This window comes from Squalius cephalus (assembly GCF_949319135.1).
Source record: "Squalius cephalus genome assembly, chromosome: 20".
In the NCBI taxonomy this organism is placed as follows: domain Eukaryota; kingdom Metazoa; phylum Chordata; class Actinopteri; order Cypriniformes; family Leuciscidae; genus Squalius; species Squalius cephalus.
Genome location: NC_137141.1, coordinates 34,424,859 through 34,450,842, shown reverse-complemented (window position 1 = coordinate 34,450,842; position 25,984 = coordinate 34,424,859). Strand labels below are relative to the sequence as shown.

Here is a 25,984-nt window from a genome sequence, read left to right as displayed (position 1 = left end):
TTCAATCCAGAGTAAATGCTCTGGAAAATGTTTATAATGAACCTAATTAAGACAGCTCGACTTAGACAGCAAGTCGAAAGTAGAAGGTCGGAATACTAGTCATGTTTAATAATAATCCGTCTAAGATGCTGTACGGTGAGGGGATATAATAACTCATAATGGGATCATAAGTGGGATCATTAGCTTTTCAGACATTTTAAACTTAAGTTAATTTAACATGTACATGAACATCATCACTGGAAGCTACTTTTACAGGTTGTATTTTTTCTCGTATTGTAAGTTCAGGGTAACTGTAACCCTTAGATATGAAATATATTTTTTGACTGAATTTTGAATGTTTAAATTGTGCAATGATCATTATTTTATTCATTATTTCTTGGTGTAGTTGTAAAGATGTCAAGTAAAAAGAATTTTGTTTCAAATAATTCTAATGCAGTTTTCATCTAGACTTTTGCTTTAAGCCTGAAGGCTAAACAAAAGTGAAAATTATATTGTTTCTTATACAGTGCATTAATATGATAATCTTTACTCTTGCCTCCATAACAGCATGAATGTGTGCATTATATTCAATATTTTGATTAAGTCTTTCTACATATAAATATATTAGTGGTATGCTACTATATGTTTCTTATTGAAGGTTTGTTTTCAGTAGTTATGTATTTGATGTGCATTTATGATAGTGATATAGGCTTGTGTAACACTAGAGGGCGCTGTGAGATTGTGCAGTGTAACAGTTTCTGAGGCTGGAGTTGAAGAAGTGAATGAGATAATCTATAATCGACTCTGTGTGACATGTATTTGCAATTACAACCAGCTATTGACTCAATACTTGTGATTCACAGTGACTAATAAACTTCCTCTATCTAGTTGAATGAGTTGAGCCTTCCATCTGTTGATGACATGTTTTTTTATGACATAAAATAAATACTATTCTTTTGAACTATTTATCAATCAAAGAATCCTGAAAAAAAAAAACATGCATTATATTTTCCACAAAAATATGACGCAACAAAACCGTTTTTAACATTGATAATCATAAATGTTTCTTGAGCATCAAATCATCATATTAGAGTGATTTCTGAAGGATCATGTGACACTGAAGACTGGAGTAATGATGCTGAAAATTCAGCTTTGATCACAGGAATAAACACTTTTACAAGATATTTATGTGGAAAACTGCTTTTAAATGGGTCATGACATAAGAAATCAACTTTGCCTTGATCTTTTGATAAGAGAACTTTGTACCATTGAAACAGGGTTTCTCAAACTCGGTCCTGGAGGGCCACCGTCCTGCACAGTTTAGCTCCAACCCTGATCAAACACACCTAGCTGTGAGTTTCTAGTGATCCTGAAGACATTGATTAGCTTGCTCAGGTGTGTTTGATCAGGGTTGGAGCTAAACTGTGCAGGACGGTGGCCCTCCAGGACCGAGTTTGAGAAACCCTGCATTAAAACATCCTGTAACCTCATTATAAACAAAGCATACATTTAATCAAGCTCCAAAAATGGCTTGTTTTGATTGCCACATTGATATTGCAGGATCTGTGATATCACACGGGCAAATACTTTTGCAAATTTATAGTTATACATCATCACACCATAGGCCACGCCCACTGGCGTTCATTTGCTTAACGTCTGACATTTGCCTTCACTGGACTCACTGAAGTGTTGCATCAAAAGCAAACAGAAGCCATTATAATGACTGACGCTGTCTACACTGATACAGTATACAGATGTGTGTTCAGATTATAATGACTGACGCTGTCTACACTGATACAGTATACAGATGTGTGTTCAGATTATAATGACTGACGCTGTCTACACTGATACAGTATACAGATGTGTGTTCAGATTATAATGACTGACGCTGTCTTAGGGCTGGGCGATAAAACGATAACGATATGTATCGCGATAGACACGTAATCAATATCAATAAAAAATGCGTTCGATAAAACGTTCGATAATTTTTTTTATTTTTTTTTTCGTCGGAAGAAACCAGCAAAGCAAGTTTGATTGCATGAACAAAGGCACTCACTCTCTAGTAACTAGATAAAACAGGAAAAGTCAGCTCGCCTGACTTAAAGTCTGACCGACCGTAGTCAGACCAATGTCATCTGCAGATTATGCAAGACCGTCGTCAGTTTCTCTGTTATTCGCGTGCTGATGCGCTGTTCTAGCGTGTGCGTTTCTCAGCGCATACATGTGAAGCTCACATGCACTAAAAGCCTGTCTACCAGCGCCTGAATACTAAGTTATCTTTCGAGTCTTATTTTGCTAATACTATATACACACAAGGTTTACATAAACTAGTCGGATATGTCTAAAGTGAAAGCAAACTTGAGAAAATTGAGAAAAAAATCTGCTTGTCAAATGCGTGTATAATAGACGCGTCGCACGCAGCTCTTAAAGAGACAGTAGTAATAGTAAACACGCTGCCGCTTGTCCTTAAAGGGATAGTTCACCCAAAAATAAAAATTATCTCATTATTTACGCACTCTACCTGTATTAATTGCCTTCTAATATTTTCTAATATTAATATTTTGAAGAATGTGGGTATCCAAACAGTAGCTGGTCCCCATTGACTTCCATAGGAGAAAAATATACTATGGAAGTCACTGGGGTACATCAACTGTTGGTCATTCTTCCAAATAACTTTTATTTTCAACAGAAGAAAGAAACTTATTCGAGTTTAAAACAACGTGAGAGAGTAAATTATGAAAATTAGAATTTTTAGGAGAACTATCCCTTTAATGTTAATAAAACAACAAAATGTAAAGAGAAAATCACTCACTGCTCTTGACTAATAACTTTATTAATAGCTTTAATAAGTATCAATGTATAATTTATAGAAAATAGAAAGAAATAGATTTATAGAAAGAAATCGTAATATTATATTTTTGCCATATCGCCCACCCCTTTATAAAGCATTTCTTACGTATTCTTTAATTTTGCACCTTAATGTTAAGAGATAATTGTTAAGTGTTCATTGTGATTTTAGACTTTTGAGTTTTCCATGGTCGTGTTGACATGTCTGCCTTTATAACTGATGGGATTATAATCAGAGGTAGGTTAAGTTTAAAATAAAAAATCTTTAAATGTAATATATTTGTCTCCTGGACTGGTCCTTATTTTAAATATGTTATAAAAAAAATCAATAATTATCGATATCGACCGATATGAAACACTTATATCGTGATACAGTTTTCAGCCATATCGCCCAGCCCTACGCTGTCTACACTGATACAGTATACAGATGTGTGTTCAGATTATAATGACTGACGCTGTCTACACTGATACAGTATACAGATTAGAGCCCGACCGATATATCGGCAGGCCGATATTAGGCATTTTCAAAACTATCGGTATCGGCATTTATAACGGCCGATAAATGAATATTTCAAAAATAAAATAAAAACGGACGAAACACCCTTCAACCATGTTATGAGTGTTGGCGTTGTATAGTTTGTCCACCAGAGGGCACTCTACACCGTCCCTGTTGGCAACACTCGTGTATAACGCGCCACACATTCTGCAACCTGCTGATCCAGCCAGAGTCGGGCAGAGAGAACCGCGAGTGAGATCATCGGTGAAGTGTGTTCATGGTGAGTTGGTCACGACTCACGAGACATGCATTGCTTGAATAACAATTAAAAGAACATCCCTATCAGTTCTCTTAACTCAAATAAGGATGACAAAATTCGTGACTATCATGTCCAGTTTTGCTGCGGTTAAATAAGCCGAGAGTGAAGCGGAACAACGCGACGTAGGCTATATTCACATAAAATTTTAACACTGCAGTTCACAAAAGTTCATAATGTGCATGTGCTTTAATGCTTTGTCGGTTAAACATTTAATTTTAAATGCTGATGCGCTGTTCTAACGTGTGCGTTTCTCAGCGCGTACATGTGAAGCTCACATGCACTAAAAGCCTTTCTACCAGCGCCTGGATACTGGACTAAGTTATCTTTCGAGTATTATTGTGCTAATACTGTTAAATACAAACAAGATTTACATAAACAAAGTCGGTTGTCTAAAGTGAAGGCAAAATTGAGAGAAAATCTGCTTGTCAAATGCGTGTACATTAGACGTGTCGTGCTCAGCTCTTAAAGAGACAGTAGCAATTGTAAACACATTGCCGCTTGTCCTTAAAGGGATAGTTCACCCAATAATAAAAATGATCTCATTATTTACGCACTCTAATGTTGTTCCAACTGTATTAATTTCCTTCTAATATTTTCTAATATTAATAGTTTGAAGAATGTGGGTAACCAAACAGTAGCTGGTCCCCATTGACTTCCAAAGGAGAAAAATATACTATGGAAGTCACTGGGGTACATCAACTGTTTGGTTACCCACATTCATCCAAATAACTTATTTTCAACAGAAGAAAAAAACAACTTGAGAGAGTAAATTATGACAATTCAGGGTTTTTCCTACATTGAAATTTTTTTGGCGGCCGCCAAAACGATTTTTTGTCCCGCCAAAGCCTTATTTGATCTGTAATTGGGTTTTGTGAGTGAAGCAGGCTACTGACGGAGCGACGGAGAGAACGATCACATCGCCCCACCCCCGCGCGGGCACTCCCCGTCTTCAGTTCTGTCTTTGCTCTCTCCCTTCGCATCAAAATCAACTGATCCTAAAGGTCGGAAGACCGAATCCATGTTTCACGCGGTGCATTCGATTTTTGCTGAATTAGCGCTGGGTGTGAATTGCAGTCAAAAAAAAATTGCCTTATCTTCTCTTACAACTTGTGACAAGCATTCCGCACATGCAGCTGACATAACTTTAAATAAACGCAAAAAAAAAAAAAAGTTTGAAGTGTTTTTGTGTGTGTTGACAAATCTTTCGTGATGTCCTAACAGTCTGGATTCCCAATTTCCCACACAACACGTCCGCTAAAGTCCGATTCGCGACCTAATGACTCCTTTGAGCCGAGGGACAGGACACTGCAGTTCACAAAGGTTCATAATTTGCATGTGCTTTAATGCCTTGTCGGTTAAACATTTAATTCGCATGCTGATGCGCTGTTCTCGACGCGTGCGTTTCTCAGCGCGTGCATGTGAAGCTCACATGCACTAAAAGCCTGTCTACCAGCGCCTGGATACTGGACTAAGTTATCTTTCGAGTCTTATTGTGCTTATACTGTTAAATACACACAAGGTTTACATAAAGTCAGTTATGTCTAAAGTGAAAGCAAACTTGAGAAAATTGAGTAAATCTGCTTGTCAAAATGCGTTAGACGTGTCGCGCGCAGCTCTTTTAAAGAGACAGTAGCTTCAGTAAACACGCTGCCGCTTGTCCTTAAAGGGATAGTTCACCCAAAAATAAAACTCATCTCATCATTTACGCACTCTAATGTTGTCTTGTTCCAAACCTGTATTAATTTCCTTCTAATATTTTCTAATATTTTTCTAATATTAATATTTTGAAGAATGTGGCTATCCAAACAGTAGCTGGTCCCCATTGACTTCCATAGGAGAAAAATATACTATGGAAGTCACTGGGGTACATCAACTGTTTGGTTACCCACATTCTTCCAAATAACTTCTATTTTTAACAGAAGAAACAAACTTATTCGAGTTTAAAACAACTTGAAAGAGTAAATTATGACAATTTGAATTTTTAGGAGAACTATTCCTTTAATGTTAATAAACCAACAAAACTATTGACTGATAACTTTAAGTAGCTTTAATAAGTATCAATGTATAATTCATACAGTGAAGTCTATTTTGTTTTAATTTCATATTTGTTCATTTAATTACTTTCTTCAATGCTACTGTTAAATACACCTACTGTAGCTGAAAACATAAAGCACTGTTTATTTAATTTGTATATTAAGTTGTGTATGTGTAATATGTATCTTTGATCTTAATATTTAATAACAAAGAAAATAATGACAAATATTTTTATCTTTGCCCCTGTCTGCCATTTAGTTTTTTTTGTTGTTACCTAAGGCTTTGTTTTTTAAAATATGGACATTAGTTTGGCTGTAATGCTCAGTCACAAAATAGTAAAAACAAAATATAAAAAGAATCGTGATAAAACCGTGAATCGTGATTTTCCTGAAAAAAAAATTGTGTTATGATATTTTTGGCATATCGCCCACCCCTATGATGGCCCCCCCCAAAAAATAAAATAAAAAGAATGAACAACCAAATATTAACAACGAGGAACAAAAGAAACAAACATCAAGGTATAGATATAAAATAAGTTGTAATCGCTTTCTTTTACTAGCCTGTCAGTGATCATTTTTTTCATGAATAAATAGGATAAGAAAAAAAATCACAAACTGTTTCTTTGTATTTATTTTAAATGTAACATTTATTGTCAATATTGGGCTTGCGGATCATGTGGGTACTAGGGTACTCTGCTGTGTGTGGATGACCATGTCGGTCAGCCACCACCGAAGACCAATTTTGACCCAGGAAAAACCCTGCAATTTGAATTTGTTGACAATTTGAATGTGAAATTGTTGTTTTTGTTCAAAGGACTAAACGTTTAGTCTTAAAAAAAATCTTAAGTTTGTATTTTTATACATTTTATTTATCAGAACTTTAATATATTTTGATGTTCCTCTGTTCTGTTGTGACAATAGAAGAAACAAGTTTCTTTTTAAAATGCATTATCATATTATTTTAGTTAAAACTCATAAATAACTACAAATAACTAATGTTAGGGAAATCTGTTAATGTTTTGTTGCGCTTTCTGAAAAAAAAAAAAAAAAATACGGCCGATATATCGGAATATCGGATTTTAAAACCAACAAATATTTGTATCGGTATCGGCATTCAAAATCCTTTATCGGTCGGGCTCTAATACAGATGTGTGTTCAGATTATAATGACTGACGCTGTCTACACTGATACAGTATACAGATGTGTGTTCAGATTATAATGACTGACGCTGTCTACACTGATACAGTATACAGATGTGTGTTCAGATTATAATGACTGACGCTGTCTACACTGATACAGTATACAGATGTGTGTTCAGATTATAATGACTGACGCTGTCTACACTGATACAGTATACAGATGTGTGTTCAGATTATAATGACTGATGCTGTCTACACTGATACAGTATACAGATGTGTGTTCAGATTATAATGACTGACGCTGTCTACACTGATACAGTATACAGATGTGTGTTCAGATTATAATGACTGACACTGTCTACACTGATACATATTAATTTGCTTGTTTTCTTTGTTTTTTGTTGCAAAAATATATATTAACATAAGTGAACCTCAATAAACACATTCAAATAATTATAAAATCCATGTCATGACATCTTTAAATGACATTTCTAATACTGTTTTTACTGTATTTTGTAGGGCTGGTCCGAAATACCATTTTTTGAGCTTCGAAGCTTCGGTAGTAATGAACGGAGAGAGGGGCTGAACATATTCTTCTCTCTAATAAAGGCAGGAATCTCTATGTGTCTGTTTGCCCATTTGCATTTTGATTATTTCGAGAACCGTTCATCCAATCGACTTCACAAGGGAGTGCAGTGTCGCATTTGGTGCAATATAGATAGACACGCGAGACGCGACACGTTCAGAATGAATAAACTTTTAGTAAACTACAGAACAGCGCGAGCGGGAAGCGGCGCACCTCACGCGGGCAGGACTTATATGCTCTGAGAACGGACACTGCACTAGTGATATAAAACACACACACAGGTCTGTTAACTTAAGCAATAGGCTACTTTTAAGGTAGTCTAATATTTTTCTGACTAACAAATTACTGACACAGTAAAGGGTAGATTTAAATAAAGAAAAACGAAATTTAAATAAAGAAAAAAACTAAATTTAAATAAAGAAAAACTAAATTTAAATAAAGAAAAAACGAAATTAAGTTAACCTAAATTAAAAACGAGATTAATTTTGATTGATAATAACGGGTAAAAAGGCTAATACATTTTGTTTCTATTATTCTATTTCCACAATGTCAAAGCAACGCAGCTTAACCCAAAACACAAGCTCAGGCATGCACTTTGGTCCATACACACTCCGCTGTTCTGCGCTCTAGCCAGAGAACACTCCCGTTGCTGGAACACTTAGGCGTCGGTTCTATTTCTAGCATGCACGCGTTTTCCGCATGGCTCGAGCCGCGCCTGAGACGCGCGTTTCACGCAGGCAGTGTGCAAACTCCAACCTGTTAACATGGGAGCCGAAATAAAAATGGACACGCCATGCATCTGAGACGCTTACGCCACGCAGCCAGTGTGTCGCCGGCCTTATTCAAGTGCGAATGAGAACCGTTTCGCGGGGGATCTCAGGTGTGCAAAAAAAAAAAAAAAACGAATATTCGAATGTCAAATTTTCAAATCGAATACCAACCCACCGAATGAATATTCGAATATTCGGGTCCAGCCCTAGTATTTTGGATCAAATAAATGCAGCCTTGGTGAGCAGAAGACACTCTTTCAGAAACAACAAAAAATCTTACCAACCCTGAGCCAAGAGACCTGAAGACCGCAGAGGACTCTTGTAATAATTTACACTTCACTGACATGCACAGTCAGCCTAGATAATATGTTTACTGGCAAAAAACAACTGTTGATTCTTAGTAAAGCATCAAGAACAGAAGTTTCGTGCATTCATCAAAACCTTACACTGATGAGTTGGAGACCACAGTGTCCGGCCGGCCAGAGATGTTTGTTTGCTCAGATTATAAACGCTCATCTGCCTGGACAAGATATGGCAGATCTCTCTCTGTGTGGCTTGAGTTCTTCTCCAAATCATCTCACTGGAGACAGGGAAAGACCAGGAAAAGAACTGCGGTCGCTGAGACTCTCAGAAATGTTTACATGGATCAGATTCTCAGTCTGATGTGGCAGGAGCGGAACAGTATCAGGAAATAGTTGGGGAAAGACATTGTCCGTGGCATGTGTATTGAGCAACATGCAGTGAAGTTTTTTAACATGAGACAGGATTCTGTATGAAAATGCTGCTGAAGGCCTTGTGTCAGACACAGAATAAACGCTGTTTATCTGCAGATGATTAATAGTCTGAATTGTTCTTGGTGCCAAACCGCAAGTGAAGTGGGTAATCACTGCCATACATAAACGCCTCAGGGTTTTATTCTTTTGTCAAGAGCACAATGTGTTTGATAAAGCAACAATAGCAAGTCAGTGCTTAAAGTTACCAAATTAACATTTAGTAATGATCTTGTACATCATGAAGCCATCTTCCAAATAGTGTTTTTGCCTTATCCCAAAATCTCAAACAAGCCTAATCATCATGTAGGACCACAATGCACCATGATTTTGACTTGACCTCACACACACATGACTATAGTTTATGATATTTGCATTAGCTATTAGCTAATTATTAGCTTATTAGATATTAGCTACTTCTTGTGGCTATCTTAAACTGAATGCTTTTTAACATGGTTATAGATTATTGTATTGTTATTTTCATTTGTGTATTGTCTTTTAATATTTTACATTTAATATTTGTTAATATTTTAACAGCCCACCATAAGAATGGTGCACAAAATAAATTCATATTCATAAATAAAGGAAGTAAGTGTAGGCTATAGCCTAAGCAGTAGTGATGCAGGGCTCGAAATTAACTTTTTTACTTGGTAGCACTGGTGCTCCCAACTTCAAAAAGTTAGGAGCACCACCAAAAATTAAGGAGCACCACAACTACAAATTATGTATTAACAGATTTTATTTCATCCTGTGGCCAAGATTTGAAATTTGGTCTTCTGGCTCTATATCATCTCACCCCGATGATATTGGCACATGATTTGTCATTTGACATAAATTTAGTGAAGGCAAGCTCTTCTTTGGCGATGGTGTATGCGGTGTTATATTCATAGACAGTATGGTTATATTTGACGTATCCTGCCGATTAAAAGCCTTAATAATCGAACCTGATGAACCTGATTTGTTTGCCACACACCTGTCCCTGCATTTTTTGCTTGGCACTTGGCACTCTATTGCTATTAATATGCTGTATTAATCTTTGTTAATCTTAGTTGATAAAAATACAGCTGTTCATTGTTCATTAATGTTACTTCACAGTGCATAACTATGTTAACAAATAATTAAAAAAAAATCAATAATGTAGGCTATTAGTAGCCCAAATGTTGAAATTAACATTAACAATGGTTAACAAATTAACAAAGTGCAGTTTATTAATAGTACATGTTAACTGTGTTAACTAGAATTTAATAAGTGGAACATTATTGTAAAGTGTTAGGCTACCGATTTGTTATACACCGATTCAGACGTCTCGTGAGTGTGTTGGACAGATCAGTTGTTTTAACCATTCATTAAAGTGAATCGGTTCAAATGAGTCATTAGTTCGCGAATCGGACGTGTCATTAGTGGACGTGTAGCATACGGCAAGCGTTGTGTGATTATCCCGGTAGTTTTTTTTTAGCACAATTCACACTCCACGGTAATTTAGGAGAAAAAAAAATCTCCGAATGCTCCACGTGAAACTTCAGTCTTCCGCCCTTTTTCTATCGTGTCAAATGATTTTGATTAATATGCGCGAGGGAGAGAGAGCAAGACAGCGCTCGTGTTGTTTGAAGACGTGAGAGTGCGCGCGCGCGGCCGGGGCTTTCTCTCGTCAAGCGCAGCAGTCACTCACGCACCGATCAAATAAGGCTTTGGCGGCCGCCAAAAAAAATCAATGCAGGAAAAACCCCGGGATTGGTTATATAACGTTGGATAGAATGACGGTCCGGCCATCGCGTATCAGCGCACATAAGGTACACACTGTTAAGTAATTTGCAAACGTTTTTTAGAGAAATGAAAACAGGTCGCACCACAACCATTATTTGCACTCGCACAAATGCTCCCAAATATATTTTTAGGTCGCACAGATTAAATTTCAGGAGCATATGCGACCAAAATGGTCGCAATTTCGAGCCTTGTGATGGGAGAAAAAGCTTTTCAAAGCTACGAATCAATCGAACTAATTGCTTCACAAAATGATTCACAGTTTCGAAGCGTTCGAAACGCCACACACTGGTGACCCCTGCTGGTCAGAACAGTGTAAATACAACAAAAACTCCCAACAAAAAATACAACAAAAACGTTTGACATTTCCAAACGTTTCCAAACAGTTATGACGTAACGAAGCCTTGTTTACTGAAATCATGTGACTTTGGAAGTTTGAAGCAGTGTTTCGAAAGCGCCCATCACTTATAGCAGTGGAGGGTGTCTAGCAGCTCAAAACCAAAACAAAAGAACCTTGAAATGAAAACAGTTTGCAGGCAAAAGTGCGAAATAAAACATGAATCAACACTGCATAGCATCACATCACATTAGCTGTTAATCGACAAGGTTCAGAGCAATGATTATGTTGGTAACAATGCAAAACTCTAAACCAGTTACTGCTTTGGTCATTTGCCTATATATGAATAGCCTTGCCAAGTTATAGTTCCCACCGTTATTATCTGATATGAACAACAATCGTTATGTCTAACAGTGTTGCCAAACTTCTGTAAAAACAAGCCAAAACAACAGCAAGCCAAAACAACAGCAGTATATAACTTAAGCCACTTACCTGCTCATAAGACGTATTTTCGGATGTCTTTCTGTGTGTTATTGGGGCAGTTTTGATGTCAGAGAGACATTCGATCATCTGTAACGCTTCAGATTCATCCGCGCAGAACAGCGGAGCAGAAACAACTCACGTAAGGACCAAAAACATTGGATCTCATTCACTAAGCACGCGTATGCACAAATTTGCGTATGAATGATTTTAAGGAAGAAAAAAAAAAAAGTTCCCCCAAAAATTTCGTGATAAAATTTATTCTAAAATTTACTAAAAAAAATATAGGATCAAATGAAAATACATGTGTACATGCAAAAAGCACTTACTCTGTATGGCCATACAGTATAATCGTGTTAAGAAGTTATATTTCATCTGAACATGACGATTATATTGAAGTATGTTGCATTCAATGTATTAATTCATCCACACAGGGCTTGACATTAACGCTTGTCCGCTTGTCCGGGACAAGTTGATTTTTGAAGTTACATGTAAAAGAGAATTTTACTTGCCCGACCGGACAAGTAGCCTGATTAGAACGTCAATAGCAAAAAAAAAAATAACTAGGGAATCACTAAAACGAGAGAATAGGGGTGGGAGATATTGACAAAAATGAATATCTCGATATTTGTTTTCAATATCTCGATATCGATATTCAGACGATATTTTTGCCATCCTTCAAAGAAATGTGTGCAAACTGGCAAAGAAGGTCCAGTTGGTCTTTTGACTTGCTGCATTTGACCTATTATTGTAGGCTATAGAAAAAACAAAGGAGCTAACTAAACAGAATCTGAGGTAGCCCCTACTTTTCCACTTACAAAAAAAAAAAAAAAACGAACTAGGCACCTCTTGCAACAGTGATTATTAAATCAAACAACAATATTGTTGATGATAAATTCAAAGTAAAACATTTTCTTTTCAAAACGCTATAAATCCATCCATTTTTTCCCCAAAACGCAATAAATCCATCCATTTTTCCCCAAAAAAATTGATGGTTTGTCTTTTTAAAAAAGCATTTTGTCTTTTAATTTTTGGTGTTTGCATTTATGAGGAAAAAAAAATATTACGTGACAGTTCTCCGGACGCGAGTGCTCTGAAAGCGGCAGACTTTCAAACTTTCACAGAGACCTCAAAACAGAAAGCACAAAGCCTTTCTTTAAAACGAATTTCGTTTTGTATTAATTGTATCTTAATTTTAATACATTTTTCATTAACCAATTTCCTGGATTTAATACATAAAAAGTAAATAGTCTAGCAATCACAACATAGCCTAAGGTGCTTGAACTGGAGATTATTTCATCATGAACCGAACCGTAGCCTACTCGCCTCACAGGCCTAAAAAATGTGAAATATATTTACAGAAAGCTGGTTCTAAACAAAACCATCCAAAACAAAATAAAACTATGTAGCCTAATAAATGTGCATTTCTCCGGTGCGTTCACTAGCCTACTGAGAAGATCGCGAGTCAATAGCCTATATCGTCAACTTCATCTTTGCAGCCGACACAGAAATTAATAAACAATTAAAATGTCTTATTGCAATATTTTACATATTCATAATCATTACTTTTTCTGGTTCTTTGAGGCAGCTTTTTAGGTTTATGGCGTTTTGAAAAGAGCTCTTCACGTACAAACACCGTTTCACCAAGGCACAGCGGCCCTTCAGCACATAAGAAAAAAAAAAAGAGAAAAAGCACGGACTTACTAATTACGAAACTTTGATGTGGTTGAACAGGTGAAACAGTCACAAATTCCTCTGCAACTCAAACCTTCTCAGTACGAGTTATGAAGGAAGAGAACAGCATTACAGTTTTCAGCGCGTCCTCCTCTGATTGCTGTGTTGTGACTGAAAAAGTGCGTGCAGGAGCACATGCGCAAAATGTAGGCTAGGTTTGTAAAATGGCATATGATAAAATAAAAATAATTCATATATCATTTTACAAAACGGTTTTGCGCATGTGCTTCTGCGCGCACTATTTCGAATTTACGTATGAATGTGCGTTTTTGACGACACGGGACCATGGGCTGAGCCACTCGGAGGTTGCTTCCGGGAATACTGCCCTACAGTATTAAAAATCGCTACATATAATTGTTTAGAAGGTTATAGTGTGCGTTATTTGTTTTCTCTTTAACTTCTTTCAGCTCTTTTCATGTTTGGGGGGTCGGATTGTACAAATTATGAAATATTCGATATCCCAATTTTGCATATCGTCCAGACAACAATTTGGATATTATCGTCTAAACGATATATCGCCCACCTCTACGAGAGAATGATTCTGATTTTCCTGAATACCATCACTATCGAAAATGTGACAGTGATTTCCTTCAACAGTTCAATAAACAGTTCAAATTAAGTCACTAACATTTTAGATGCAATATTGGCTGTTTGTTTCAGCAGCGAAAATAGTTCCAAACAAAGATTGCAGGAGAACCATAACGCCTCTCAAAGCAACACTCAAACGTGTTTTCATTACTGAATGATTCAGCATCTTGAACGAATCGTTGAGTCAAAGATTCACTGATCCATTCATAAACCATCCATCCATCCATCTTCTACCGCTTATCCGGGACCGGGTCGCGGGGGCAGCAGTCTAAGCAGGGATGCCCAGACTTCCCTCTCCCTAGACACTTCCTCCAGCTCTTCCGGGGGGACACCGAGGCGTTCCCAGGCCAGCCGGGAGACATAGTCTCTCCAGCGTGTCCTAGGTCTTCCCCGGGGTCTCCTCCCGGTGGGACATGCCCGGAACACCTTCCCGGGAAGGCGTCCAGGAGGCATCCGGAAAAGATGCCCGAGCCACCTCAACTGACCCCTCTCGATGTGGAGGAGCAGCGGCTCTACTCTGAGCTCCTCCCAAGTGACCGAGCTTCTCACCCCATCTCTAAGGGATCGCCCAGCCACCCTACGGAGAAAGCTCATTTCGGCCGCTTGTATCCGGGATCTTGTCCTCTCGGTCATGACCCACAGCTCATGACCATAGGTGAGAGTAGGAACGTAGATTGACCGGTAAATCGAGAGCTTCGCCTTGCGGCTCAGCTCCTTCTTCACCACGACAGACCGGTACAGGGACCGCATTACTGCAGAAGCTGCACCGATCCGCCTGTCAATCTCCCGTTCCATCCTTCCCTCACTCGTGAACAAGACCCCAAGATACTTGAACTCCTCCACTTGAGGCAGGAGCTCTCCACCTCCATAAACATAAACATCTGTCTCATTCTTGAATGAATCAGTCGTTTGAACGAATCATTTGAATGAATGAATCAATGACTCACTCATTAAGGCGGTCGCCTGCTGCCACCTACTGGCGGTTTAGTGTTATGTTTAAAAGTATTGTCCTTTCCAATGTTTCTTATTTGTATATTTAAAACAATTTCATTACAATATTTAATGAAATTTAAATTTTTCAGTGTAAATTATTTAATTTGATCAGCCCTACCTAGGGTAACAGTCCTATAGTGTCGTCTTATTTTAAATAATTTAATTTATTGATCAAATTTAGGAATTTAAAATGAAAGACGAAGCATTCATTTAATAAGATTGGGGGAGGGGATGCCCTTTAAAGGTGCAGATATTACAATATGCAGATTTAAATATATCAAAGTTGATTGAATACTGATGAGAATATTGCTTCAGAATAAATTATATTTACAACAAACACACACACACACACACAAAATAATTCCGCACAAGCAACTTTTTTACTCGGACAAGTGAATGACAGATTTACTTGTCCGAAGGACAAGCACATGAAAAGGCTTAATGTCGAGCCCTGTATAAAATTGTATAATACAATTAATAAATAATACAATTTAATTTAATCTTAAAAACATTCCATCATATACAGTTAAAGAGTACGCTAAGTGTGGAAAGCCCTTATATGGAGATGGTTTGGGCGCGTTTTATGCAAATGCATAACTTCAAAATTTACTAACATCAGAACGACGTTAAGAACAAATTCATGGGTGTACGAACGTGTTGTGAATTAAGCAAGAGATTTTTCGTGAGAAGTTCTCCTGTGCGTACAAATACTAAATAATCCACACAATTATTAGTGAATGAGACCCAATGTTCCTCCGTAAATTACGTGTAGTTTTATGCTTCAACCACTAGAGGGCCAAAGGTGCCATAGTGTTGCTTCAAGTAAATGTTTTAAAATACAATTCCAACTGTTTAAATGCACTTTAACTTTTGAATCTGTGTAGATTTATTATCATTTGGATGCAAATGTGACCAATGGGCCAAAATAGACACTTTATAGCTCAAATAACATTATTTTTTGTTCAAAATAATTAATATAAGCACATTAACTTCACATTTCAGCATTGAAACCCTCCAGCATGTCCATTGTAAGTGCTTTACTGTAAACATAATTGATTGTGTTTATAAAATGACCAATGAAAATCTTTTCTGTGATGTTTGACAGCATGTCACAGATACTACTTTCAACATAGAACTAGTTTTGCAAAGCAATTCGCACATTTTACTGCTCAGTCAAGCACATTTCACAAACACTGCAGTCCTACTGCACGTTTACTAGCGATATAACACCAAATATAGAACAATATTCACCATTAGACGATTAGACCGAACATGCTAATCCACAATCCACAAGAAACTGTATCACGTAAGATGTCTAGCAGCTCGAAACCAAAACAAAAGAACCTTCAACCATAAGGTTTGCAAGCAAAAGTAAGGAATAAAACACAAATCAACATTGCATAGCATCACATTAACTGTGCATTAACTAGAACCACAGAGCAATGTTTATGTTGGTTACAATCCCAAACTCTAAACCAGCTGGTCATTTGCCTACATATGAATAGCCTTGCCAAGTTATAGTTCCCACCGTTATTATCTGAGATCAACAAACGCTATGTCTGTCAGTGTTGGCAAACTTCTGTAACATCATATTCAATTCAAAACAATTGTTTTAGAAGCCAAAACAACAGCAGTAAATAACTTAAGCCACTTACCTGCTCATACGACGTATCTTCGGATATCTTTCTGTCGTTATGGGGCAGTTTTTGATGTCGTTAGTGACATTCGCTCTGATGAGGCAATCATCTGTAACGCTTCAGATTCATCCGCGCAGAACAGCGGAGCCGAAACACAACTCACGTAAGGACCAAAACATAGGGTCTCATTCACTAAGCATGCATACGCAAAAGTTTGTGCGTGAAATGTGCATACAAACTATTTTAAGAACAAACTACGATTCACCAAAAATTTAGTTATAAAATGTATAAATTTACGAAAAAATATAGTAACAACTAAAACCACAAGTAATCACTATAATCGTGTTAAGAAGTTATATTTCATCCGAACATGACTATAGCCTAATTAGTATGTTACAAAGTACACTCACCTAAAGGATTATTAGGAACACCATACTAATACTATGTTTGACCCCCTTTCGCCTTCAGAACTGCCTTAATTCTACGTGGCATTGATTCAACAAGGTGCTGAAAGCATTCTTTAGAAATGTTGGCCCATATTGATAGGATAGCATCTTGCAGTTGATGGAGATTTGTGGGATGCACATCCAGGGCACGAAGCTCCCGTTCCACCACATCCCAAAGATGCTCTATTGGGTTGAGATCTGGTGACTGTGGGGGCCATTTTAGTACAGTGAAATCATTGTCATGTTCAAGAAACCAATTTGAAATGATTCGAGCTTTATGACATGGTGCATTATCCTGCTGGAAGTAGCCATCAGAGGATGGGTACATGGTGGTCATAAAGGGATGGACATGGTCAGAAACAATGCTCAGGTAGGCCGTGGCATTTAAACGATGCCCAATTGGCACTAAGGGGCCTAAAGTGTGCCAAGAAAACATCCCCCACACCATTACACCACCACCACCAGCCTGCACAGTGGTAACAAGGCATGATGGATCCATGTTCTCATTCAGTTTACGCCAAATTCTGACTCTACCATCTGAATGTCTCAACAGAAATCGAGACTCATCAGACCAGGCAACATTTTTCCAGTCTTCAACTGTCCAATTTTGGTGAGCTCGTGCAAATTGTAGCCTCTTTTTCCTATTTGTAGTGGAGATGAGTGGTACCCGGTGGGGTCTTCTGCTGTTGTAGCCCATCCGCCTCAAGGTTGTGCGTGTTGTGGCTTCACAAATGCTTTGCTGCATACCTCGGTTGTAACGAGTGGTTATTTCAGTCAAAGTTGCTCTTCTATCAGCTTGAATCAGTCGGCCCATTCTCCTCTGACCTCTAGCATCAACAAGGCATTTTCGCCCACAGAACTGCCGCATACTGGATGTTTTTCCCTTTTCACACCATTCTTTGTAAACCCTAGAAATGGTTGTGCGTGAAAATCCCAGTAACTGAGCAGATTGTGAAATACTCAGACCGGCCCATCTGGCACCAACAACCATGCCACGCTCAAAATTGCTTAAATCACCTTTCTTTCCCATTCTGATATTCAGTTTGGAGTTCAGGAGATTGTCTTGACCAGGACCACACCCCTAAATGCATTGAAGCAACTGCCATGTGTTTGGTTGATTAGATAATTGCATTAATGAGAAATTGAACAGGTGTTCCTAATAATCCTTTAGGTGAGTGTATGTTGCTCTCATTGTATTAAATAAACTGTATATAAAATTATATAATAGAGTATTAAATAATACAATTTAATTTAATCTTAAATATTTTCCATGATATACAGGTAAAGAGTACGCTGTGTGGAAAGCCCTTATATGGAGATGGTTTGGGCGTGTTTTATGCAAATGACTAACCTTGTGCACGTGGCCACTCATTTAGAATAGCCTACTCCAAATTCACTAACCTCAGAACAACGTTAAGAACAAATTCATGGGCGTACGAAAGTGTTGTGAATTAGGCAGAGATTTTTCGTGACAAGTTCTCCTGTGTGTACAAAAATCAAAAATCATCCACGCAATTATTAGTGAATGAGACCCAATGTTCCTTCGCAAATTACGTGTAGTTTTATGCTTCAACCACTAGAGGGCCAAAGGTGCCATAGTGTTGCTTCAAGTAAATGTTAAAATGCAATACAATTCCAACTGTTAAAATGCACTTTAACTTTTGAATGTGTGTAGATTCATTATCATTTGGATGCAAATGTGACCAATGGGCCAATATAGACACTTCATAGCTCAAATAAAAAAAATTGTTCAAAATAATTAAAATAAGCACATTAACTTCACATTTCAGCATTGAAACCCTCCAGCATGTCCATTGTAAGTGCTGTACTGTAAACATAATTGATTGTTTTTATAAAATGAGCAATGAAAATCTTTTTTGTGATGTTTGACAGCATGTCACATACTTCCAATATAAAACTAGTTTTGCAAAGCAATTCACGCTCTTTTTACTGCTCAGTCAAGCACATTTCACAAACATTGCAGTCCTACTGTACGTTTACTAACGATATAACACCAAATGTGGAACATTATTCACTGGACAAATGAGCTAATCCACAAGAAACCGTCACATAAGATGTCTAGCAGTTCGAAACCACAAAAAGAACCTTCGACCGAAAACAGTTTGCAAGCAAAAGTACGAAATAAAACACGAATCAACATTGTATAGCATCACATTAGTTGTAACATCGACAAGAATCACAAAGAAATGTTTATGTTGGTAACAATGCCAAACTCTAAACCAGTTGGTCAGTTCCCGCCGTTATTATCTCATATCAACAAAAGTTATGTCAGCCTTGCCAAACTTAAGTAAGGTATTCAATTTTCAAACATATTCCAAGCCAAAACAACAGCAGTATATAACTTAAACCACTTACCTGCTCATACGACGTATTTTCGGATATCTTTCTGTCGTTATTGGGGCAGTTTTAATGTCGTTAGTGACATTAGCGCTGATGAGGTGATCATGTGAAATGCTTCAGATTCATCCGCGCGGAACACCGAGCAGAGCCGAAGCACAACTCATGTAAGGACCAAAACAATGTTCCTCCGCAAGTTGTGCATGGTTTCCTGCTTTATGCCAAAGGCTCCAGTGTTGCTTTAAGTAAATGTTAAAATGCAATACAATTCCAACTGCTAAAATGCAACTTTTCAATCTGTGTAGATTCATAATCATTTGAATGCAAATGTGACCAATGGGCCAATATAGACATTTTTTATAGCTTAAATAAAAAATTTGTTCAAAATAATTAAAATAAGCACATTAACTTCACATTTCAGCATTGAAACCCTCCAGCATGTCCATTGTAAGTGCTGTACTGTAAACATAATTGATTGTTTTTATAAAATGATCAATGAAAATCTTTTCTGTGATGTTTCACAGCATGTCACATACTTCCAATATAGAACTAGTTTTGCAAAGCAATTCGCGCTCTTTTTACTGCTCAGTCAAGCACATTTCACAAACATTGCAGTCCTACTGTACCTTTACTAGCGATATAACACCAAATATAGAACATTATTCACTAGACGAACGAGCTAATCCACAAGAAACTCTCACATAAGATGTCTAGCAGTTCGAAACCACAACATAATAACCTTCAACTGAAAACAGTTTGCAAGCAAAAGTACGGAATAAAACACGAATCAACAATGCAAAGCATCACATTAGCTGTGCATCAACAAGAATCACAAAGAAATGTTTATGTTGGTAACAATGCCAAACTCTAAACCTAACCAGTTGGTCATTTGCCTTTTTGAACGTCACAGTTCCCGCCGTTATTATCTTATCAACAAAAGTTATGTCAGCCTCGCCAAACTTAAGTAAGGTATTCAATTTCCAAACATATTCCAAGCCAAAACAACAGCAGTATATAACTTAAACCACTTACCTGCTCATAAGACGAATTTTCGGATATCTTTCTGTCGTTATTGGGGCAGTTTTTAATGTCGTTAGTGACATTAGCTCGGATGAGGCGATGATGTGAAACGCTTCAGATTCATCCGCGCGGAACACCGAGCAGAGCCGAAGCACAACTCACATGAGGACCAAAACAATGTTCCTCCGCAAGTTGTGCGTAGTTTCATGCTTTATGCCAAAGGCTCCAGTGTTGCTTCAAGTAAATGTTAAAATGCAATACAATTCCAACTGTTAAAATGCACTTTAACTTTTGAATCTGTGTAGATTCATTATCATTTGTGACCAATGGGCCAATATAACTGACACACTTTATAGCTCAAATAACAATTTTTTTGTTCAAAATAATTCAAATAAGCACATTAACATCACATTTCAGCATTGAATCCCTCCAGCATGTCCATTGTAAGTACTGTAAACATAATTGATTGTTTTTTATAAAATGAACAATGCAAATCTAATCTTTTCTGTGATGTTTGACAGCATGTCATACCTCCAAAATAGAACTAGTTTTGCAAAGCAATTCGCGCTCTTTTTAGTGCTCACTTAAGCACATTTCACAAACACTGCAGTCCTACTGTATGTTTAATAACGATATAACACCAAATATAGAACATTATTCACTAGACGAACGAGCTAAACCACAAGAAACTGTCACATAAGGTGTCTAAGTTAGCAGTTCGAAACCACAACAAGAACCTTCAACCGAAAACAGTTTGCAAGCAAAAGAACGAAATAAAACACGAATCAACATTGCATAGCATAGCTGTGCATCGACAAGAATCACAAAGAAACGTTTATGTTGGTAACAATGCCAAACTCTAAACCAGTTGGTCAGTTCCCGCCGTTATTATCTCATCAACAAAAGTTATGTCAGCCTTGCCAAACTTAAGTAAGGTATTCAATTTTCAAACATATTCAAAGCCAAAACAACAGCAGTATATAACTTAAACCACTTACCTGCTCATATTTTCGTATTTTCGGATATCTTTCTGTCGTTATTGGGGCAGTTTATAATGTCATTAGTGACATTAGCGCGGATGAGGCGATGATGTGAAACGCTTCAGATTCATCCGCGCGGAACACCGAGTGGAGCCGAAGCACAACTCATGTAAGGACCAAAACAATGCTCCTCCGCAAGTGTGCGTAGTTTCTTGCTTTATGCCAAAGGCTCCAGTGTTGCTTCAAGTAAATGTTAAAATGTAATACAATTCAAACTGTTTAAATGCACTTTGACCTTTTGGTTTGTTATGTAACTAGATTAATTATCATTTGGATGCGAATGTAACCAATAGGCCAATAGACACTTCATAGCTCAAATATTTTTTTTTTTTTTTTTTTCAAAATCATTAAAATAAGCACATTAACATTTCAGAATTCAAACCCTCCATCATGTATGTCAATTGTAAGTGCTTGCAGTGTGTAAACATAATTTATTGTTTTTATAAAATGAGCATTTAAATTCTTTTCTGAGGTGATTGACAGTGTCATGGATACTTCTAGTGTTGAAGCCGGAGTTGAGGCAGCTGATTATATGACTGTAATGTTTGTTTCTTCCAGATGAGAATGAAAGCATCAGAGATATGCTATGCGTTTACATTAGATGCACTTTGGTTTCAAACTAATTCACTCTTGTTACTTGTAGATTGATCACAAAGCATCAAACTGTGCATCCGATTTTAGGTTTCCCAGATTTGGCATAGAGCTGAATGGTGCATGAAACTGTGATTTGCTCCCAAATGTAAATAGTAGAGAAGACTGTGATTAAATGATAGTTGCCAGGACCGATAGAGCGGGTTCCCCTGATGGGCCTGTTCCGCTGCTCAGCCTCAAATGTGCGTCTGTGGTCTGGAGGACGTCCAAGCAGCATCTCAGTGCTGGCAGACTCTTCCAGATTCCTTCAAATGCTCATTAGAAGAGTGCGTTTATAGGCATGAGTGTTGCTACTTGTACTTAGTTCCTCCCAAACACTAGAAAATGTATCTAATTTTTAAAAGGCCGCCTTTGATAGTCATAATTTGCCTTCAAATTTCAATTTGAACAGACTTTGAACTCAGCATGAGTCTGTTTGTTTGTCTTTCAAGCTTTCATCCTTAAAATATGCATGAATTATGTCATTTAAAAACAATCAAATATTATAAATGTGATCCGACCCACCTTATATTACAGACTGTTTTGTGTGGAAGTAAATGCGACTTTTTTTCAAAGTATGCAAAGTGACAGTAAATACATTCATACTGTTATAAAAGATTCTACAGTATTTCAAATAAATGCTGTTTTTTTTTCATCAAAGAATCGTGAAGGATAAAATGTATCAGTTTCTACAAAAATCTGAAGCAGCACAACTGTTTTCAACATTTATAATAATCATAAATGTTTCTTGAGTCAAATCATCATATTAGAGTGATTTGTGAAGGATCATGTGACACTGAAGACTGGAGTAATGATGCTGAAAATTCAGCTTTGATCACAGGAATAAATTACACTGACTTTACTATATTCACATAGATGTTTTAAATTGTAATAATAATTCACCATTTTTAATGTATTTTTTTCAAATAAATGCAGCCTACAGGTGGGAAAAAGACTTCTTTATTATCTTACATGTGAGCTAAAGAAATGAACCTAAAAGTTATGTACATTTTTCATTTAAACCGAATAGTATTTCAGTGTATGACTGATTTGCAACAGCAAACATTTGCAAAATGTCAACTACATTTCTAATTAAAATGTTGCGAAACTCATTGCTAAGATGCTTGAATGTAATTGGTATTTGCAAAGCTGATAGTTTTCTATACACTCAACTTTAAAACTAAAACACATGCAATAGCACTAAATCATATAAGTTTAGCTTAATTCAATGTGAAATTTGGTATGTCAAATGTGTGTAATTTCTCTTGAACACATGTTGAGTTCTGCTGTGTTTGTGTCTCAGCAGTAAAACACACTCCTCAGACGTCCTTGAAATGATTTATTCCCCTGTAAGTTGTGAAACTGCTTCTACTGTCTGGTTTTCCTGCAGTTGTGTCGAGGTCTGCGCTCAGGGCAGCGCTTGCGTGACTGCAGATCCTGACGTGTGTGTGTGTGTGTGTGTGTGTGTGTGTGTGTGTGTGTGTGTGTGTGTGTGTGTGTGTGTAAATGGAAACCCACCGCACAGGGGCATCTGGGAAGCCATCATTCATTTTTATATTACCCTAATGACGTGGAGCTCGTAACAGGGGTCATTCAAATGAACGACTGATTCGAGAGGCGCTTTACTGCTCGTGACTGAACGCAGACAGAGATTAAGAGTTCAACACACGTTCTGTGTGAGTATTTAGGCATAAATTAATCTGAATTGCATATAAAAATCCATCTGTTTTTAACAAAGTAACAAACTAGATGTGATGCATATTTGTTCGACATATGTAATTGAAACATGTCAGATTTCTGTAATTGCACTAATAAACTCAACGTATTATAAATGCACAATAACCAGGTTTAAATATTAATCATCAATAAATCCAATTAGTTTCAGTCTCATGCATTTTGACTAACTGGAAATTGCTTGTTCCGCATCTGTCCATATTTAACCAACCCTTTTAACTGAATACATTTAAATGTTTTCAGATTTATGCAGATTCTATCTGTATTTTGAAAATTTGATTATTTAAATAAAATAAAATTTTAACTAAATAAACTCTCATGATTTTTACCTATTCTTTTGTATGTATTACTGACAAATATGCATCAAATTAAGTTTGTTTGTTAAAACACAAATTTGATATGCAATATAAATAAATCATACATTTATAAAATCATATGAATAAATACAAACAAATGAAAATACATACATTTTAAATTTAGTGTAAAAGTGCCTTTAAATGTAACTTTTTCACAGCCGTATTACATGAAGCTAAATACATTGCCAGAAAGTCATTCTTAAGTGTCTCCAGTGCCTTTAAATCCCTGTTAAAGAGTTTCACCAAGCTCAGTGTTCAGAGTCACGCTAGTCGTGCAAAATGACTTTTTAAAGTAACCTTTTACTGGTTATTGAACCCATGAAGCGTCCCGTGCGAACGGCTCATTGAACGCCAGCGGGGTCAGAGGTGCTTCAGGGTCAAAGGTCAGAGTGAGCTAATGCAAGCCAGAGGTCTGGTGCTCCTGATGTGTCGTGAGTGTGTGTGTAAGCGCTCAGACGGTGAGCGTGACCTCAGTTTCATGCCTGTGATCTTCTGCTGCTCTTCTCACGAGAGCCTCTTCATCCTCATCACAACACAAACACATGTTCAACTAATTCATTCCCTCACTTCGATTTAAGTGAAACAAGGGAGCAATGCACATGATTGACTTACAGTGAGGAAAGGGATTAGTATATTGAGCTAAAGTATTAGTAAGTCATGGGAACAAATTGTTAATTCATGGCCACATCATTTTTGTTCTTGCGTGTCATATGAGGGAATCTTTTTTTATCAAATTTATATATATATTATAAAAAATCGATAAAAAATATTCCCTCATATATATATATATATATATATATATATATATATATATATATATATATATATATATATATATTATATTATATAATTTTATTTTAAATAATAATTTTCAAATATTTTATGATCAATTGTTATTTTAAAAATTATTTAAAATTATTTTATATACATTCTTTAATCATATATATATATATTTAATTTGTTTAATATTTTATATCTATTTTTATTTTAAACATTTATTTTAATATTTATGTATGATCTACTTTTTATTTTAAACAGTCATTTCTATATATTTTATTATCTATTTTAAATAATTTTTTTATGTTACATGATTTTTTTTTTATATTTGTTCCTAAATATTTTACTATATGTATTTATTATTTATAAATATTTTTTAAAATATAAAATATAATATATATATATAAATTATTATCATTGTTTTTATTATTATATAAACATTATTTATTTAATTTCTTTTTGTATATTGTGCATTTTTGTGTTAGAATAAGGTTTCATCTTGAGGTCAGTATCTTAACCGGACAGATCTGTTCCTATAGTTTAACAGTGTAGTCATAGTCTGTTCATCTGCGGTCATATATCCATCTCTCCTTCATGCATAACTCACACACACTGCATATGCATAACTCACACACACACTGCAGCATATGCATAACACACACACACTGCATATGCATAACTCACACACACTGCATATGCATAACTCACACACACACTGCAGCATATGCATAACACACACACACTGCATATGCATAACTCACACACACTGCATATGCATAACTCACACACACTGCATATGCATAACTCACACACACTGCATATGCATAACACACACACACTGCATATGCATAACTCACACACACTGCATATGCATAACTCACACACACTGCATATGCATAACTCACACACACTGCATATGCATAACACACACACACTGCAGCATATGTCAACATCTTATAATAAGAACACCACGTCGGTCTCATAAAGCACATTCATAATTTTTTGCAGGTTCTTATAAACATCTTTTTACATTAGCGCTTTTATTCAAAGTCGTCATTATAAGACCACCCACCTTTTTCCTGGGAACAGAGAGTTTTTAAGGAGTTTTTAAGAACAATTCTTATTTGTCTTTGGGATGTGGTTGAAGTGGGCCG

General features: G+C 36.6%; 2 long non-coding RNA genes across 2 annotated transcripts in view; one reads left to right on the top strand and one right to left on the bottom strand.

The window, feature by feature from the left end:
• LOC307147689 overlaps positions 1–11,563 on the bottom strand; it is a 249,122-nt gene extending 237,559 nt beyond the window's left edge. Inside the window, exon 1 of the long non-coding RNA XR_013819348.1 lies at positions 11,530–11,563. This is a non-coding gene — a long non-coding RNA (uncharacterized lncRNA). The remainder of the gene's footprint in view (positions 1–11,529) is intronic.
• LOC307147694 overlaps positions 1–25,984 on the top strand; it is a 40,055-nt gene that overhangs the window by 9,243 nt on the left and 4,828 nt on the right. The gene's annotated exons all lie outside the window — the stretch shown is intronic.